General features: G+C 42.3%; 1 protein-coding gene across 8 annotated transcripts in view; it reads right to left on the reverse strand.

Moving 5' to 3' along the window:
- Positions 1-9957, reverse strand: part of APBB2 (amyloid beta precursor protein binding family B member 2) — a 165728-nt gene extending 155771 nt beyond the window's left edge. For 4 of the 8 annotated variants that reach the window (XM_077782817.1, XM_077782819.1, XM_077782818.1 and 1 more), the window contains exon 1: positions 9815-9905. The gene's annotated coding sequence lies outside the window, so the exon portion shown is untranslated. Of the gene's footprint in view, positions 1-9468; positions 9564-9814 lie in introns of those variants that run through there. The other 4 variants (XM_077782812.1, XM_077782815.1, XM_077782813.1 and 1 more) reach the window with 4 other exon arrangements.
- Positions 9958-20535: the final 10578 nt, after the last annotated feature.

Genomic DNA, 20535 nt, shown 5'->3' on the forward strand with positions numbered 1-20535 from the left:
CGTGCACTGCCCTGTTCCAAAGAAAAAGTTCTTTCACCCACAGCTTCTGAGAGAGGTAGAAATAGGGCTAATCAAAGAGCCTGTCACACTCAACTTACAAGGCTTTGGAAAACATTAGTTTTTAATCATCCACTTTTACCAGCCAGCTGTGGCTACTTGACGAAGTTTGCACAGGATCTCTCATGGCCTATTAAAACTCCCTGTTGTGCTGTGAAAGCATTTGGGGTAGCTTACACTCTGGATTAGAGATAATAAAAGCTACAGACACTACTACATTAGGAATAGCCAAGAGAATGCAAAGGAACATAGATTGTATATGAAACTCCCATGTGGGAACTTCAGTTTCTGCAAAATAAAACACAATTAATTTCAAATTTGGTTACTTTGAAACTTACAGGATAAACTCTGGCCTATCCTTAAAACAGACAAGGAGAGGAAAGAAAGAAATCTAGAAAGCATTTTTAATGGATTTATTTGTACTTAGCACAGACTATACCTCCCTACTGCTCCACAGAAGAGTTTTACATCCAGGTTAGTGTCTAATTCTGTGCAAGTGACTTAGGTTTATTTTACTGTTGCATTTTGCAGCAAATCTTATCATCTAGCTTCTCTGTGTAATTAAAATTCCTCTTCATCTATTTATGTACTAGCTTCTGCCTCCGAGTCCTCTGGCAGGTGCCTTTCCTGACCCAGCCTTTGGGAGCACCAGTATCTTTTTTTTGGAATTGCAGGATATGTGTGTCACCCTCTGATCTCCTCTATCAGTTTTTAAAATCTATTCAAATTCAGTTTCATCCTGCACCATCACAGATCTAGAATTTCAACATCTCCTTTCAAGCTCACCTTGTGCAAGGAGGATACACATCCTGCCATAAAAGCACACTGCATCTACCCATGCTTAAAATATTTGCTTGCAACCTCAGCTCAAAGAACAAGCCCAGAATGGGGAAAGCCTAGCTCCCTGCTTGAACATTGGCTGCCTGAGGAAGGAATCAAGTATTTCCACTCAGCAGCAGGGAAAACTCAGGACAGGCTCACACTGTGTGCCAAGCAAGAGTGCTCTAGGAGAACGCTGGACATGCTCACACTGTGTGCCATGGAAGAGCTCTCTAGGACACTGTGCAAAAAGTATGCACCCCATTACTCTGAGAGAACTGTGACACTAGAACAAACACCAGCAACTTGTGAACTTTCTATCCCTGTACTGCAGCAAAGGCATCGGCAGCAGAAGCTAAAGCTCAACAGTAGCTAGGTTTGAAGCCAGATCAGCATGTCCTGAATCAGCCCCACACGGTCCAGTCTTGGTTTTCCAGCCAGCATGCTGTGTGGGCTGGCAGTCTTATTTTAAACCTTTGCATATGTGTTATTTAACCCACAGATTTAAAACAACCTTGGGACTTACAGACATGAACCTTTAACAGCATTTGAGGAGTAATAGGATTTATCAGGCCAAAAATTAAGGGGTTTCAAACTCAAATTTCTGATTTATAGCAGAAGCTCATATTTCCTAATTTAAGTCCTAGTGCAAGCTGGGATACCAGATCAAGCGCTATTTTTTCCAGCTCTATATTTACACTTCAAGGATTATGTAGAAGCACAGAGCAGAAGCAAAAATTCAGCTAAATGCCTCATTTGTGAGCCTTTTGGGGGAGGTTCAGAGAAGTTTGGGTTACATGTCTTCAAACAGGTTTTCAAGGCAGTAGAGATCTAGACATCCATCACAACTCAAGGAAGGAGGACCCAAACTTTAAATTTAAGAAATTAATAGCTTTACCTTGGATATGCACAGAAGCTTAGAAAAGCACTGAGACAAAAAAGGAGGGTTTCTCTTCTTCTCTAGCAGAAGGCGCAGCTGAAGAATTTCAGCCTCACCCATGCAAAATTAGATATTTATTTTGGATAAATCCCACAAAATGTTTTCCGCCCAGCCAGCACTCCTACCTGCTGGTTTGGCAGCAGCAGAGGCAGGCTCTGTGCTGCAGGATGGCAGGCAGCCAGCCACCAACTCCTGGGCCTCTCCAGACAGGCAGGGTAGACTGCTCGGTGAAGCCTTGGGGTTCCTGCAAGGCGAGGACAGTGACAGCTCTCAGCTGCCACATCTCTGAGGCTACAAGGGTCACCAGAGCCTCTGCTACCAGGGAAACAGCAAATTTAGGGATGTACCTTGCCATATCCTGCCTGTCAGCTGTTCCCTTCCCTGTAACACGTGCACACACACTGGAAAGGAGGGAGAACAAACATCACCTCCTGACTTGCTGGTTGGACAGGGAAGCACTGAGGGATCCCCCTGTTTTCTGCCTAAAAACAAGCAAGTAAAACCATATCATGTCATTGTATGTGTTCCTACATACTGGCTGGCCAAAACCACAGCATGGAGACTGTATTTCAGAACCAACATGCAACATATGCTGGCTCAGTTTTAGCCCAAAACAAGATAGAAAACAACAGAAATGTGACTCCTGTCTGAGGAACACACTTTAACCATGCTCTGAGGATCCCATGATTTCAGGATTTTCTTGGCATCAAGCCTGATTGACATTCCTCAGAGTCTCCCAATTGCCCCTCTTGATTCCCTTCCCCCCACACCCCTCACTGAGAATTCCTGAATTTTCTGTGATCTGCCATCAAGAGTTACACTTTAGTGCAAGGGTATCACAATATTGACATGCTGTCAGGCTGCAAAGACAAATTTTCCAAGGAACACTTAAGCCATTTCCCTGACAAACAGCACCATCTTTATCATATAGATATTAGGACATATCTATATTGGTTTTTAGAAAATAATTACTGGTCCCTGAATATGACTCTACCAGAAAGCCTCCTATATTTTGGCAGATACAGAATCATCATTTTTACCCATGTTTAAATCCATACTTGCAAAAGGAAATATACAGGATATTTCACTGAAAAAGTTTACACATCAGTGCTGACATAACAGCATGCAAAGATTATAAAAATAAGGTTAAAACACACATACATAATTAGGCATTGTTTGCTAGCAGCTCTTGCACATGCTTAAATAATAACACATGTTTAAAGCCAACATTATTTTTGTTACTTCAATATCCTTTGTTAGTCATCTTAACCTACAAAGTTATCTAAAAGTAAGTCAAATCTCAAATGTTTCTGAGAAGTAAACTTCAAATAATTAAAAATATGGGGTTTTTCCAATGTTTCTCTTTCCAAATACACAAGTATCATCAAACATTTTTTCTAAACTGGAGGACTTTTTAAGGGAACAAATGTCAAAGTCTCAAAAACTTAAAAACCCTGTTTGTCTGAATACATGTATCTTTTAACATACAGATGTGTTAAACCATTCCCTTTACTGATGGTTCCTGTGCTGTTTCACTGTTTTCTTGAATTATGGTGGGGGAAAAGCAGAAATGGAAGGAAAGAAGAGAAAAAAAAAAATAAAAAATAAGAAAACCACAAGCAGGCTCCCACACAACTTAAAAAATATGAGTTATTTCCCAACCTTCCACTCAACCAGAGTGCCTGACCTGGTGAGATCTCACATTCTCCAAAGGTTTTACACCCAGATGGGTATCAGGGAAAGAAAAAAAAAAAAACACCCCACCAAAACCCCCATCAACAAAAAACCATGGAGATCTGCCTCTCCTGCTTACATAGGAGGCATGCAGGGTGCCAAGGAGACAAGATCATCACAGTGCTGAAGGTTTTCTTAATGCCATGTGCATCCCAAACACTCAGGCTGCCTACTGTATTTACTTCCAAATGAATCTTGCTGTAAGTTTATAGATTTATTTTATACATACTCATACGTATTTCCAACTCACTAACACAATGTAATTAAACTTCCTTTCCATTATGCCACATTAAAATCCAAACTGGATCTGTCAAATGCCAAGTTCTCCAAGGAAGAGCATTCCTCCTCCTTATTTCTCTTCCATGCAGTTCCCTTTCATGTTTCATGGTCATTCTCTGCACAGCTTTCTCCATAGCTGCACAATTCAACACCTTACTAAGAAATATCTCTTGCTAATAATAAACCAATAAAAACACAATTCAACACCTTACTAAGAAATACCTCTTGCTTACAATAAACCTCTGCAAATAGAATTAGCAAGACAAGTGTAAACACAAGAGCAATTAATTAGTTACCACATTTACCCAAACTACTGCTTCCACTTCCTTATGAAGTGGAAGCAGTAGTTTGGGTAAATGAAATTCTATATTAGATACACAGTATGGCTTAATGTCAAGCTCCTCATTTGCTGAATTCTGCAGCTGGCTTATAGGAACCATGCAGTATCTCCCTTCAATTCATCTGAGAAATTATACTTACAAGGTTCCAAATAAAGTCTTAACAAATTTATGGCAATATTAGACACACTAATGACTGCTATTTAACAGCTGTTTCGGGGGGGGGCTTCCTATCCTGAGAGCACTGCAAAGAAAATACATGTTTCTACAACAGATGACAACATATAAAGCTTATGGTAGTTTCTTCTGTTAAAACAAGTTAATTCATAGAGGTAAGGAACATTAGTGCATGTCATTTTCCTTCCCTTTGGAATCTGTCCTTCACACACAGTAATTACATCAGGAAACCTCTCTCCATAGCCAGCTAATGGATATAAGGAAAAATCAGTTGTGACTAAGAGAGTACTGCATTAAACATATTTTAACACCAACATTAAATCCAAATGGTATTTTTAAACACATCATCTACACTTGAAATTTGCAGAAGTACTTTAGAAATGTTCCTTTTGGTGCCTTTGAAAATTAAACTGCATTTGCACTAAAGGCAAAGAAAAACAAACCTTCAACAAAACAACTAAACATGATGCAAAACTTCTTAAAAGCATATCATAGTGAAGCATAACTAGTACTTCCAGGAGGGTTTCCCCAAAGGCAGACAGAGCTGATTCTTTGTCTGACAGGGTATATTATCTGGGGTGCGATGTAATCCAGCAAGGAAGACAAAGGAAAAAAATATTCCCCTTTAGTCTTCTCCAGAAAATAAGAACAACCAAACAATAATAAATCACTGAGTTAGAACTTCATTTTGGCATAGCTACAGGAGGACACCACTGAGATTTTAGTGGAGGCTTTTAAATTGTGAAGTCAGACAGAGTAAATTGTCAAATATAAGTCTGCCAGGAGTTTGCTTAAAGTACTTGACAGCCATAGCACTATTCATAACTTTAAATAAACCAGAGTTGCAGACACTGGCTATCTGGGACAGAGATCAGAATAAAAATTTGCATATTTTATTTTCTAGGAAACCTCCCTCTGTTACATATTACTTTCAATGCACTAGTACTCAAGTCAGCAGTTTAAATTGATGAATTCCTAGACTGAACTGCATTGGACTTCATTCATCTGAGATCAGTGTTCAGTATCAAATGCAACAAAGAGTACTGATAAAGGCACATATTTGCATCTAGTTAATCATCCAAATTGGTATGCAGACCACTTTAAAAATGCACTAATCAGTGTTACACTCAGATGCAGGGTTTTTTCAGCAGTAAAAGTCATGGTCTAAATACTTACCCAAACAAATATCACATTTTCAGGGAAGACTAAAGCTCAGAACATTTCAGTTAAAGAAAGAAAATTATTTTGACATTGGGAGACAGAACTTTTTAGGCTGACCTTAGATCTCCAGCTAAATCGAGTTTCATCTTTTTAAGGCATAAAGAAATCCACTTTCTTTAACAAGGTTAACTCACTATCCTGAGAGTGATGGAGGCCAAGTGTCTGCTGTCTTTGTCAGGGCAGACTCCTACATTCATTTCTGCTCTTACACCCTTGGCAACAGACTTCAGCAACCAGGACCTCCCAGATGAGGCACAGATAAACCAGTGGTCATCAGCAACCCCAGGGCACTCTCTGCAAAACAACAATTCCCTCAAATTCTCCTGTCAGAGCTCTACAGTCTCCCACATGTAACACCCCTTGCAGGTGAATGGAAAATGGTAAAAGAGACAATAATCTCAGCAGGGATACAGAGGAATCCAAGCAGAAAGCAGAAATTCTTTTCACAGCCTGGAGCAGACCTACTGACAAGCAGCACTCCTGACTAAAGGCCATTGAGGCTGCAACAAGGTCCCAGGAGGCTGCAGACAGACCAGATAGGCATTTGGCACCAAAAGCCATCAAATATTTTGAAGAAAAAGCTTGCACCCAACCCAATACCAAGCTGAGAACAGCCAGAGGTTCAGAAAATATCTGTAGAGGAGGTTTTGAATAAGGGCATCCTGTTCTTATTTCTCCTTTGACATTTGCTTGCATGGTAATAGGAAAAAAAAAATTTAAAAAATGAAAGAAAGAAGGTTGCAGAAGACAACAGATTACAATGAAAGCAGGCTGAAGAGTAAAAAGAATTAGGCAACTAAAGCAGGACACCAGACAGAACATTCCAAAAACACCCTCTGCTCCTTAAATCTCAAGAGACAGCACAGATCAGTGCTCTGTCCAAAGCACAATTAGACAAGGAGACAGGCACAGAGATGCTGGGATACTGATCATCATGAGAAGCAGTCAGGCACGGCTGACAGACACAGTACAGTACCCATCATACGGCATCTGCAGCTTGCTGCATTCCGTGTTGCACACACAATATTTTTCAAACCAGCTACAGACTTCATACAAATTCAACTACTGCAACCACCATGCAAGATAACTCAGCTATTCTGCAGGCCAACAAATGAGACAAATCCCATGCACAACTAGCTCAACTAGACTTGTTTTCAAATTTGTTTTAACTTTATTTAATTCTGGTCTTCCAGTCACAGCATACTTTGGAGAACTGGTCTCAGTTTCCACTCTCTGAGTCTACTGTACAGCCCCCCAGGAACTCCTTTTTGAGAGGATATATTAATTACTTTTTTATGGGGGGTGGGGTGGGGGGAATTGCTGCAGTTAATTTTTCAACTTGAAAGTTAATAAGCTCAAGCAGCTCATACATACAAACATACAGTTTCCTTTTGTACAGCTTGGACTTTAAGGAAAAAGATTTTCCACACAATTAGATGCAGTTGTTAGACAATACATTATTTTAGAGGGGGGAAAAAAACTAACATACAAAACATTTCAGAAAGCAGCCACTAAGCAAATTGTAACCATGTAGCAATACAAGCTGTAAAGCAGGCATTTTTATACCAGTTTTGTAACATCAGATTTTTAAAATAAGAAACTCTAACATATAAAATCTATATTAAGTTAACACAGACATACAGAAAAGCTTTCCCTGAGTCGCCAAGCCTTCTCTCCTACTGCCACAGCCAAGCACACAATACTTGAGACTTTCTCAACTTCCTTATCCTCAAGAGCCAGTTAAAGGGCTTAATCCCATTTGCGCCATTTTAAGGTTGTTCTAGAACCTGAGCCCATTAAGGGAAGAAACTGTGTAAATTTTAGGTTAAGTTTATTCATGCCAGTTGATATCCATTTGTTCTTGTGCCAACATTGTTCTTTAGCTTAAACAGATCCTCCTCCCTTCCTAGTGCTTATATCCCAGCTGTGCTTGCAGACTGCAATCATATTCCATCTCAGCCTTACTTGCTAGGCTAAACAAGCCAGGCTTTCCTTATCTTCTCTGGAATAATTGACACTGCTGTCCTCCAGCCTCAGTCTGCACTGTCCCACCTGCAGCACAGGTGAGAGAACCCATGGCTGGCACTCCCCAGGAGCTCACACCCATTCCACCACGGCTCCTGCCTGCGTCCTGGCCTAAGACACTCCACCATCACCTTCACTTTCTCCATAGCAGCAAGGCAGCAACACCTTGGTCAGTGACCAGCCAGTGCACCCAGCACATCCCTGGCCCCACTGCTCCCAGTAATGGAGCTCCTTGCTCACAGCAGGGTACAAAGGTAGGACTTTGTGGCCCACTAGAAAGGGAGGTATAGGATAGTTTGTTTTCAGTGTGGATGATTTGTTCAAGTACGACTCATATCCTGTGTCAAAGCTTGCTATCTGACAGAGATGCAGTCAGTTACTCACCATTACCTATCAACTACCAAGATTCACTTCAGTTTTTCACAACCTCTGCTAAATATCCTTACAGCAGTCAAACTCAAGTACTCAAATTCCCCCTTAAGCTCCTGAAGTCGCCACACTCTTCAGTTCAAACCCTGCAGCAGCCCCTTCTAGGCTCCTCAGGCATTTCCTAAGAAAGTCTCCATCCCTCCTGGCCAATGGCACAGCAAAGTCAGCCCCACACAACACCAAAAAATGACCAGTTTTGTCACTGTTTCCAACTTAGCTGCAGAACTGAAAAACAAAAAGAAAAATCCAGGTTTGAAAGTCATGCATATCCTCTCCTAGCAAATGATTCCCACAGTTTTAATGTACTATTTAGATGACTCTTGCTGGGAAAGGCACGTTCACTCATGCTGCTTCAGAGCCAAGAATCTTCCTTCTTGTTACTACAGTTATGTTTTCTTCATAACACAGGATAAAATTACTCCTCATTGCAAAGAGTCTTCTCCAGACCTTGATTTCCCTTAGATGACAAAAAACCCAAAAAATACAAGCCAAAAAGTATTCCATCACACATTGCAGTAAAGGAAGAACAAAAATATCCACACTCCACATGACTGTTCCAGGCAAGGAAATTAATCAGTCAAGATTTTGTCCCAAGGTCACTGTAAGAGGATGTCTCTTCCTTTAAGTGCTAGGACATCTGCACTCTTATTTTTAATAAATGCAATTATGCCAGCAGAAAATAGTTTTAAACACAAGACACACCACTGATTCAGGCGTTCAGAAAATCCTGGAGCACGAGATGGCAGGATGACAACATGTAGGATCTAGAAAAAGCTGGAGGAGCACACCTCCAGGCCAGAGGACACAGCAAACCTGCAGAGCTCAGCAGCAACCTCAGCTCCTGGGCCAACACAGCAGATCTTAGCGAAGCACTGAAACTCACAGCAGATACTGTTACCCTGAACAACTGACTGCAGACACTATTTGCGACATACAGCCACCAGTAGCATCCACAACACACAAAGCCTATCAGCGCATCACCACTGCAGAGTTGGTTTTTTTTTTCTTGGTTTTGTTATTTTGTGTTTAAAGCTCAGAAGTACACTTACCCTCCCTAGCAAGCAGGAGCCCAGCCAAGAATTATAAAACATTACAAACAAGCAGGAAAAGCAATGAAGTACAAATACAACCCGTTACACTTTCCATTTTATCTCTCTAGTCGCAACGAAAAGCGGCTCCTAGGGAGCTGCCTAGGGACCCAAGCAAATTCCTGACAACTTCCGACGGATTAATGGGGTGCACGTTTTGTTCCGAGGACTGTATTTTTTGCACGGTCCCATTCGCAGCCCCCCGCGTAACCCTCGAGGTACGATTTAATCACAGAGCTCAACTCGCTCACTCTACTAATTAAAAAAACCACACAAACAAACAAACAAAAACCAAACAAAAACACCCAAAAAAGGCAAACTACTTCTACAGGCACTTTAACAATTTTTCAGGCTTTTTTACCGCATCACCACCAGCAGAACAAGACCGGCTGCCGCTGCTATTCGCCGCCCGCAGGAGCAGAGCCCACGCTCGCCGCAGGCTCGGCCAGCGCTCTGCAGCAGCGGCGGCAGCGCTCCTGCACACCGGGGCAAGGCAGCGGACCGCAGGCCGGCCTCGGCCCCGCACTCCCGAGACCGGGATGCGCGGAATCTCCCCGAGCGAGGGCGGCAGGACCCTCCCCGGCCTCCTGCCCGGTCGCACCGGCAGCGGGCCGTGGGCGCGCACCGGGGCTCTGCCGCGGGACCGGACGGGACGCGCTGCGCTGCCCTGCCCCGCGCTGCGCTGCCCTCCCCGCCGCGGAGCGCACCTGCCCAACGCGCCGCTCCGGAGGCGCCCGGAGCCGCTGCGGGATGCGGCCAGCCTTCCGGAAACGCTTCCCAGCCCGCTGCGCTTACCCAGGAAACGATTCCGGCCGCCGGCCGCCACCGCCCCTCCTCTCCCTCCGCCCCGGCCGCCGCCCAGAGCCGCGGCCCGCAGGGGGGCGATGGCCGCGGCGCCGTGCGGGGCTGCCCGCCCGCCCCGGCCCGCGCCGGGGACTCTCCGTCAGCAGCTCGCTTCAGAGCACATGTACCGCTGTGAGGGAGCTGAGGCCGTGTGTGTGAGGCAGGTCTACCCTCTGGGAAAAAAAAAAAAAAAAAAAAAAAAAAATTTTTTTTTTTTTTTCCTCGAGGAAAAAAGAAGCGTCTGTCTCGTGCTTGGCAAGTGTAGTAATGTAACCATATCAAGGTGAGACAGTGGTAATGATTCTCCTAAAATGCCACCTGCTGTATGCCAGTGCTCCTCTGGCAATAGTGAGGGACAGAGAGTGAGACAGGTACAGAGCCAAGTAGGCTGGGAAGCCCTGGAAGAAGATTTTACCACTCTCTGCAATTACGTGAAAGGAGGCTGTAAACAGCTCGGGGTTGGTCACTTCTCCCAGGTAAAAAGCAATAGGACAAGAAAAAACAGCCTGAATTTGTACCATGGGAGGTTTATGCTGGATAAGGAAAATGCCCTGGGAAATGGTGGAATCACCATCTCTGAAGGTACTTAAGAGTATCAGTAGATGTAGTACTGGGGATGTGGTTTAGTGGCGGGCTTGGCAGTGTGGATTAATAGATTTCATGATCTTTTTTTCATGACCTTTTCCAACCCTAACAATTGTACGTTTCTATGATTCTAAGAATTGTTTTTCACACTGGATATGGGCACCAAGTAGCAACATGGCAGTGGGTTACACACCCACATGGCTGATGAGCAGTAGCAAACTCTTTCTGGTCATGGATTAATGGGGTGTGCTTGGCATCAGCATAGCACTCCAGGCAGCTGTGCTCTGGTTGGTCTCAAAACTCAGATAGCCAGTGTGAATGGAAAGGAATGAGGTGTTCTTATGTGCAGAAAACAAACGAGTAAAGAACCAGGCCAGGCAACTTCACTGCTCTAACCTGCATGCATTGCTATAGGTTATGGTTCAGATTAAATCCCTAGACACATCTTGAGGTGGATGAGTAGAGAATTACAGCAATGTCCCAAGACAATAGAACACCACTTGTAAGCAGATATTTCTGTTTAATGCCTTCCAAATAAATAGAATATTGTCTTTTCTGTCAAGCTAGGCTTTTGAGATTGCAGGGGAAGAAACTGGTCATTGCTAAAGCAAAAATTCAACATAGGATGGTAGTTCAGTGGAAAGCATAATAGACCTTTCACTTCTACACCTTCTAACAATTTTAGGAGGTCCCTGGAACAGCAGATGCAAAACAATCAGCAATAAAATAATGTCACATTGGAGTGACCTAGGACATATAAGGATATTACAATAATGAAATTGGCATCTCAAACATTTTCTGACATGTTCTTGTAAATGTAAACACATTTAGTAGTCCTATTGAAGTGCCCAAGTCTAAAATTTATCACACCTTTTATAACAGCAGATCTATTTATCTGCAAGAGATGATTTTTGCTATGCATTCCATAACCTTCCTTTGTGTTTCGTTCCCTGCCTTTACAATTATGTTCCTTGTAATAACAGAACACTCACGAACTGAGAAAAATTTAAAGGATCATTAAGGTTATTAGCAGTATTACATCTTTAATTAAAAGTGTTTATGTTTTTAGATCATATTGACATCCACCAGCCTGAAAATCAGAAAAAAAACTTTGTAATTATAAGTGCTACACTGATGAACAAGAAGAACCAACAATTAGGCGAAGACATACAACAAGTAGGCAAAGTAATTCAGAGCAAAGCACCTAGAAATTATACTTTAATATTTAATAATTTACTCTTAAATGTATTTTTCTTTTTGGTAGTGGTAACCACTTTTTCCGTTTGTCTTAAAATTTGACCTGATTTAATCTCCTAACACTTTTATAAGCTAAAATTCACATTTTAATTGATATTTTTAGATTCAAGACTAAGAAGATGGCTCAGAAAAGCCTCTAAATAGTTATAATTATCTGTAATAAAATCATGTTATTGTGATCTGTTTTAGAAGGACTTACGACCTCCTGAGACATCCAAAGGTGATTCATCAAATTCCAGCATTTGCAAATCAGGTTGCTTCCCTCTTCAACAAGCCACATCATCCAGCAGGAGGGAAAGCTTTTATGCTTTGACAGCATACTAGATAAGAACTCTCCCTGGAATAAGCACTATATCTCCTTTAGAGATGCAAGACAACTAGCAGGTTACCAAGATGACTAGTGAATGCCCTATTAATAAATTTCCCTGATGGAAATGCTCAGGCAAGATACTCAGAAATTCATGTTCTTTTAATAAAAATAAGTGTAATAACACTGCATTGTGGTTTTCACTATGTGGTTAGAGTTACGATTAATATTTAGTTACCTATTCTATATAATGCACTTTGGATTGCAGTGTAGTAAACAGTGCCATAAAACTGAAGTGTTGGGGAAACAAATTAAGGAATTTCATATACATCCTAAATGGACTGCTGCCCAATACACTCATTTCTTGGAAACATTTCTGTGTGGATGCAGCAGCCGACCTTCCCCACTGCCACACGGGTTTGCAGGCCTTGCAGCAGGACTGACTGTGCCCCGAGTGTGCTCTGAGGAGCTCGTCGTTTCTCCCTTGCTTTTTTCTGTGTCGTAGATTTTTACTTACGGGTTAATCCGTGTAGAGGGATAGTCACAGGAGGCAATGATCCCAACTCGAGAAACTTATTCTTGCTGCGGCGGACTGCAGTAGGAAAGCGGTGGCTATGAAATAAGCAAGGCTACCATCTAGTGGTGCTACTGCGCTTCCCTAGCACAGAGAGACATACACCGTCTTTGGCTGAATATGCTGATCCTAAACACAGAAACTTAACGAAGAAAATTCGATTATAGCAGAATGGTTGAAACACTTTTTATAACATTTTCATGCAGCTACATTTTAGTCTCCATTTGAATACAAAGTCTCATTTTAAATACATAATCAAACAATTTTCCAGAAAAAGCAAAAACCACCACACACAGTGCACCCGCAGCTAGGAGATTTAAGAATTAGACTCATAGCATGTAATTTTTCATTACAGGCTTGAGCAGGCTTGGAGGGTTCAGTCCCCCAGACACATTGCTTCTCAGGACCAGTGCAAAAGAATGTGTCGCTCCCATTATTTTGAATTCCTGTCTCCTTAGTGCTCTCTGGGCTAGCATGTAGTGAAAGGTTAATTCTGCCATGAACAAACTTCCCTGTGTCATTTATAGAGAAGCAAAGGCCACAAGACATCAGTCTCAGATAAGATTATTCCAGTACTTAAATCAAACCAGGAACTAAACCAAGGCCTCCTGTTATACTCATGGAGTCTTTTCCCATTTGCAATATTAGCTATCTCAGGCACATTGTCACTACCTTAATGAAGGCTTTGTAGGACCAAGTACAAGTGGAACAATTTGTAGGCCAGCAGTTCTCTCATGCCTTGACATGCCAGTTTTGAAGTTTCTCTCTAGCTCTTCAGGAATGCAAAGCCTTGCATCCAGGAATAGTTGTAAAGTAATTATAAATGATCTCTTAGACATCTGTTTGGATGTAATTCTCTGATCTCTCCTTTCTCTGCCTGTTACACAACAGTATATTGAGATTTCCTACAGGGAGGGTTGAAGGAAATGTAGCCTGACCTGATTGGTCCCCAGGCATATAAACTCCTTGGTTGTGTGGCTGGGTTTACCCAGCCCACCCACTCATCCAAACACGGGCAGCTCCATTTTTTATTATTATTACAGGCAGTTTCTGAGCAGTGCAAGCAGGGTGACTGTGTTCGCTCACAATCAATCACCATATGTGAAACAGGAGAGCATTCCACCTGACCACTGCAGGTAAACAGCCCATCTGGAACTTCCTTCTACCTGGAAGGGCCAGATGGGTGAAAGCTGCTCTTTGTAACAAAAAAGCTGCTATAGCCGCTATTAATGCTGAGTTTCTAAATGCTACAGTAGCTGCTTAGGCACTGCTAGAAGCCAGTAGCTGCTTTCAGAGCTGACTTTTCTGCAACTCCGCTTACTCTTTTATGTGGCTCTGGTGGACAAAAATACTCAAAAGCTGTCACAGAGCAAGGCCTATAATTATAGGTAGTCAAAAAAAGAGAATAGATAACACTTTCAGAGCTGAAATCTAGATAGATTTTCATGCCTTGGCTGCTTAAAATGGGAACTCTAGCCCTGATGGGAGCTGAAACTTATGATCAGCAATATTTTCCTACAACTGAGAAACAGGAATACAACAGAGATTTTGCAATGTAGGTTGTATTTGAGGCTCTAAATATTTTGTTATTCAAACAGCACAAAATAAAGCACAGCTTGGAAGTTTTAGGAAAACACCTCTCCATTGGCAGCAGCTGCTATGCATTAGGCCTGCTGCTCTGGCATCGTGGAGCTTTTCCCAGAAGAACTTCACTGAGGTTCTGCCCAACAGGCAACCAAGGATGATGATCAGTACAGCTACCTGGGAAGCAGTCAGGAAAGCCATGTTTCAGGCCAGAATAGCCTCATGATATACATGGGGCTTTGAGAAACCTGTCTGGTATAGCTGAAGGTGTCACTGCCCATGGCAGGGGGTTTGAGACCTCTCTCAAAGATTTTTGAATAATCTTGGGAATCTGGAGAGGTCACAGTTGACTGGAAACTGGCAAATGTTGTTCCAGTTTTCAAGAAGGGCAAGAAGGATGACCCTAGGAATTACAGATCTGTCATTCTTATTTCAGTGACTGGTAAAATTATGGAGAAAATTATTCTGGGAGTTATTAAAAAACAGTTGAAGGTCATTGAACATGGTCATTGGTCACAGCCAGCATGGCTTCATGAGGGGACTGTCCTGTTTCACTAACTTTATTTGCTTTTATGGCAATTTAGCTCACCTAGGTAATCAAGGGAAGCCAGCTGACGTAATCTTTTCGGATTTCAGTAAAGCTTTCCATATTGTTTCTCAGGTATCCTTCTGACAAAATGTTCAGCACACAGCTGGATAAACACATCATGGGATGGGTGAACAACTGGTTAATGCATCAAGCACAAAGGGTTTTTGTGAATGAGGTGACATCAGACTGGGGACCTGTCACTAGTGGGGTTCCACAGGGCTCTAATTGAGGGCCAGTGCTCTTCAACATCCTTATAATTGACTTGGAAGCAGGACCTGAAAGTAAACTAAGTTTATCAACAGGACTAAATTGTGGGAAGTTGTTAACTCCCTAGAAGATAGAGTGGTCCTGCAGAGAGACTTCAAAAACTTAGAGAGCTGGACAGTCACCAACTGTATGAAGTTTCACATGGGGAAGTGATAGATTCTGCACCTGGGTTATACATACAAACTGGAGAATGAGATGCTGGCAAGTAGCACCTTAGAAAGAGACCTCTGTGTCCTGGTCAGTGGAAAGGTAAACATGAGCCAGCAGTGCCCTGGCAGCCAGGAGGGACAACCCTGTCCTGGGTGCATCAGACACAGCATGGCCAGCCGGGCAAGGGAGGGGATTGTCCTGCTGTGCTCTGCGCTGGTACAGCCTCATCTTGAATATTGTGTGTAGTTCCAGGCATCACAACACAAGAAGTATATAAAGCTATTAGAAAGAGTTCAAAGGAGGGCATTGAAGATGAGTGAAGGGTCAGGAGGGGGAGCCATACAAGAACATCTTGGGAACTTGGTCTGTTCAGCCTGGAGAAGAGGACACTGAGGGGAGACCTCATTCCAGATACAACTTCCTCATGAGAGGAAGAGGAGGGGCAGACACTGCTCTCTTCTCTTTGGTGACCAGTGACAGAACTTAAGGAAACAGCATGAAGCTGTGTCAGGGGGAGGTTTAAGCTGGATATTAGGAAAAGCGTCTTCACCCAAAAGGTGGTTGGACTCTAGAACAGGCTCCCCAGAGATTCACCAAGACACCACCAAGCCTGACAGAGTTCAAGAAGCATTTGGAAAATGTTCTCAGACACATGGTGTGATTGTTGGGGTTGTCCTGTGCAGGGCCAGGAGCTGGACATTGATGATCCTTGTGGGTTTTTCCAACTCAGGATATTCTATGATTCTATCATCCTTACTAGATGATCTTTACGGTTTCTTCCAACCCAAAAAATTTTAGAATCCTATGATTCTATGTTATGCATATATACACACTCACATCCACTAATACACATTAAGAGGTACAGAGAGCTAAGATAAAGTTGGAAACGCTAGGTTTGCTAACAGCAGAAGGCCAGTGCTTTGTCTCTGAAACAAGAGAGACAAAAGTCCAGTGCCTAATGTCCTAAATGCAGCTAGAAAAGCCCAGGCTGCAACTGCACTCAATGGGAATTTTGCCTTACGTGTATAAACATACACAGGAAAGAGCAGCATGTTTTGTATTTATATTTGCAACTGTAGAATGTGATAGAGTCCCATTGTTTTTCTGATCCATAGTGTAGTTTCCCTCACTATCTAAATATTTTTCTCCACTGAGACAGGGATTAGTTTCAGTATGCATATTCATAAGCTAAACTCCTCCACTGAGACAGTATGGCTCAAGGTCCAAATGATGGTGTTCTTCATACCAATATGTGCTTTTGGTAAACAATTCAAAACAGCACTTGTTAAACCAATCTTCAGAAAATAAATTTCTCTATCAGTGACAAACACTGTCTAAACACTTTTCTAAAGTTGGATGTTTGGAAATACTCTCTTCCTTGTGTAGTGAAAAAAATTCTTTCCTGAAGCAGAGAGGGAAAAAAAATCTTCCCTTTCTCTGCACAGCTGGTGCTCTGAGAGCAGCATCTGAAGATGCACAGGAGGCACTGTAGTATTAGGTTCTAAGAGTGGCTGGGTCAAAGGCAGCTTGGAAGGGCTGATGTTTCCCAACTGAATTTGTTTCACTGTGTTTTTAAAGTTAATTGCTTGCACTTGAGCCAAGCCTAATAACCTTCCACCAGTGACATCTCCAGCAGTGTCAGAGCAGCTGGGCTCCTGTGCTGCTGCACAGCCCAGCTGGTGTGAGCAGCACATACAGGACAACTGTTCTGCATTAGCAAGACACTGGGTGGTCACCACGTGTAAAACACTTGGTGTCAGCATTGTAACTTAACCAAAAGGTTATGTTCTGCCACATGTACTTCTAGAAAGTGGCTATTAATGTAAGGTTAAATGTCTCATTCTTACAGATATTGAAAGCAAAGTCTCGACTTGTAAGTTCAAATGAATAACTACAGTTATTTGTTTTTAACACAGGAATTGGTACAGTAAAGACTTTGAAGATCTTGTTGCCTAAAAACCACACTCTGCTAGCATGACTAAGGGATACAGTTAATGCTTCTATATGCTGTTACAGGGTGGACAAGCAAGAGCAGCTCAGATCTAGGTCTGTGAGGCTTTTTATTTACCATGGTCACAGTAAGAAAGAGTCAAAGCTGTGCTGCTGTGAGTCACTTCTGAGTCACTACCCTGGCAGGCCTGCACACCAAGCATATGCAGAGGCTGGGAACTCTAAGGTATGCTTTAGGAGTGATTAAGAAGAGGTAGTTTGACAATGTCTCAGATGCAGAAAACATCTTTCCCATGCAGCCCACTTCAGGACAGGACTAGCTAGGCAGGCTCAGGGCAGGCTCAGAGCTTGGGGTCCACAGACTCCAAGCTCTTGGCTTCACTCACTGGACTGGCAGCAGCTCTGTGCTAACATCACTCTCCAGGTGAAGTAGCTCCAACAGAAGAACCATGCTTGAACATCTCATAGACTGTCTGTAGCTAAAGCTTAGATCAGAGCACTTCTCTAATTAAAATCAAAATCCCCACACTTCTCAAGAATGTGCACATTAGGCAGCAAATCCTTTGGCACAAGTTAGTGTAAATACTGTGCTACATCTGTCCTTGTTGATGTGTAGGAGTTCAGGGTAGCTTGTACTACCCAGAACATTTTTGTTATGCATGTGAAGATTTTAGAGAACATGTTCAGCTGAGCACAACTTATTTCAGAATGTCTGTACGTAGGGGTGAATATATACATAAAGATCAGGTGGAGACAGTTGACCAGAAGACTATTCATAAGATACATCAAGAATACAGGACCATGTCAGTTATGTGGAAAAAGCAACCATCTTTCAGTATTCTGAAAAAAAAAACAACAAACATGGGGGTTGGGGATTCTTATTATTTATTCATTTATATATTTTCATGAAGTGGCTTTGTTGTTCAGTGATTTCAGTAGTCAACTACTTTAAATTCTGCTTAAGGTCTCAATTTGCATAAAAAAGGATAAAAAGCCTTTTACATCTGCCCATCACTATCAGTCTGCTTCTCCTTCTCCCAAAAAGAAGATTGCTGATATCCAGGATGTATTGTAAGATGGTTTGTTGTGCTGACTTGGACTAGTTACAAGATTTTACAGTGAACCCCCTGCACATAAGAGTTCTTGTCTACAGGGGCCTCTGTTGTCACGCAAGCTGGATAAACCCCTTTTTCTTTTTTCTTCAACAGACACAAAAATCCTTCTGGTAGAGCCATACTTCTCTCTTCTTCATCCAAAAACAGGCTAGCCAATTTCTTCATTTTCTCCTCACATTTCCCCCAGAAACACCAAAGCTACATTAGCATGTAAAGAGAGTGCAGGTGACAATAGACTGGATCCAAAAGTTAGATCCTCAGCAGCTCTTTAAGGCGTATATTCTGTTCTTTCCCTGAAATAGTTTAAGTCTAGAGGTTGGAGACTGCTGACATAAAGAGGTATTTGGGAGATGGCCTGTGTCTTTCCCTCAGCACCCCATAAGCCTGAGGAAGTGCATCTCTACTACTGTAAAAGTACTATTGAGTCAATGTCTTGATATTCTTTCAGCTGACTGACATTTCTCATCTCTCCTTGTTTTCTGCTACTCTCCTCCAGCTTAGAAGTGGCTACTGCTCCAGAGCTGATTTGAAGCAGCCTTTTATTTTGTTTCACAAGAAACTCATCCTGTCTAGGGTAAGCTCTTCCAGCAGTCCCAGAGCTCAGGGATAGATTAATGCTTTTTGAGTGCTATTGTATGGTTGTTGAGCATTCAGAAACAAATCTAAGGATAGGTTTTGCTGTCTTTGCTGAAGAAACTGAAGACTATGGGGAGAAGCAGACTGGGGTCACCCCAGGATGGCCTAGCATAAAGTACTTGGAAAGAGGCACAGTGTTGCACTACAAGAGTCAAGTGCTGCTATTTACATCTCTCATAACCAATAGTTTAAAATGATACAGCTTGTCTTGTTTCATTTTGTTAATCTGAGGAAAGCATTCTCTAGATGAAAATGTAAGTAGGTATGCAAGTCCTCATCACAGATCATCCAAGTATTACATTGAAATGAAAATTAATTAGTATTAGTTATTACATGTATTATACTAAATCATTGCACAGAATATGGTCCTTTTGAAATATATATTTTACATGTCTAGATAAAAGCACTAATCCTAAAAATATTTAAGTCAACAAAACAAAGAGGAAGGAAGCAGGGACTGTTCTCTTCTACAGGACTAGACAGATGGATTATTCCTGCCTATAAAGGAAAAAGGATAGATGGCTTACATCACCAAAGAAAGCATTTGAGGGAAAGGAGACAGATGGTGATTGCCCAGGTGCCAGCATACTGTTTTTCTTATCCATTGAGACAAGTCTTGCAAGCTTTCATATCTTTCATAACGAGATAGTATATAATTTCCTGGAAAATAAGCAACCCTTGTCCACAATTATGTTCCTCCTACCTTTCCTTGTGAAAAGTGGAAGTCACTCTCTGTTTGTCCTACTGTGAAGCAAAGCATGCTGTTGCTGTGCTTCTGGTAGACACTATAATTTTTTGGTGGACATGATTTTTCAGAGGGATGAAGTGAAGAATTATCAGCATCTTGCCAGACAGATCTGAAATCAAGGAAACCATGGCTGCAGTCATTGAAACTGAGACTTTCAAGGCAAGCCTTCAAAGCTACATTTCAGCAGTTTAACCCTTCCACTTACAGACTTCCAGAAGAGCTCTTTCATTCTGTAGAACATATTCTTTACCTGCTGGTGGACTTGGCTGTAGTTCAGAGCAATTGCAGAGTCACTGCTAGCAGTCAATACACACAAAGGCAATCCTTGGCTGAGCAGTCGCCTTCATCAGCTTGATGCTTTTATCTGCATTGCTTCTCTTACCCCTCTCCAGCTGGTCTTCATCTGAGGATCACATCCTTCAGTATGTCTCCACCTCATAAACCCTTAATTATTCAACTTCCTAGACAAAACATATGCTTCTTGTGGACAAGGGAATACAAGAACATAAATTTTCCAGCCTTCACATTAAGTAAAGCAAGATTTGGGCCTTCCCCCCCCCCCCCCATTCCCAACTCAGCTCTAGACTGCTTTGAATTTCTTTCATTTGCAAGTCTCCTGCTTGACAATTGAGATGTTTCAGCCCAGAGCTCCTGGCCCATGGACCTGGGGAGCAGCAGCTGACAGCCAGGTGCTGAGTAGTGACTGGAGTTAGACTTCCCCACATGCTGGACTGCATGACTTGCAGTCACCAAGACTCCTCACATAAGTATTTAAATTAACCTGGATGTAATTCAGAAACAAACAGATGTGTCTCTTCCTGCT

The sequence above is a fragment of the Lonchura striata genome, chromosome 4, assembly GCF_046129695.1.
Source record: "Lonchura striata isolate bLonStr1 chromosome 4, bLonStr1.mat, whole genome shotgun sequence".
In the NCBI taxonomy this organism is placed as follows: Eukaryota; Metazoa; Chordata; class Aves; order Passeriformes; family Estrildidae; genus Lonchura; species Lonchura striata.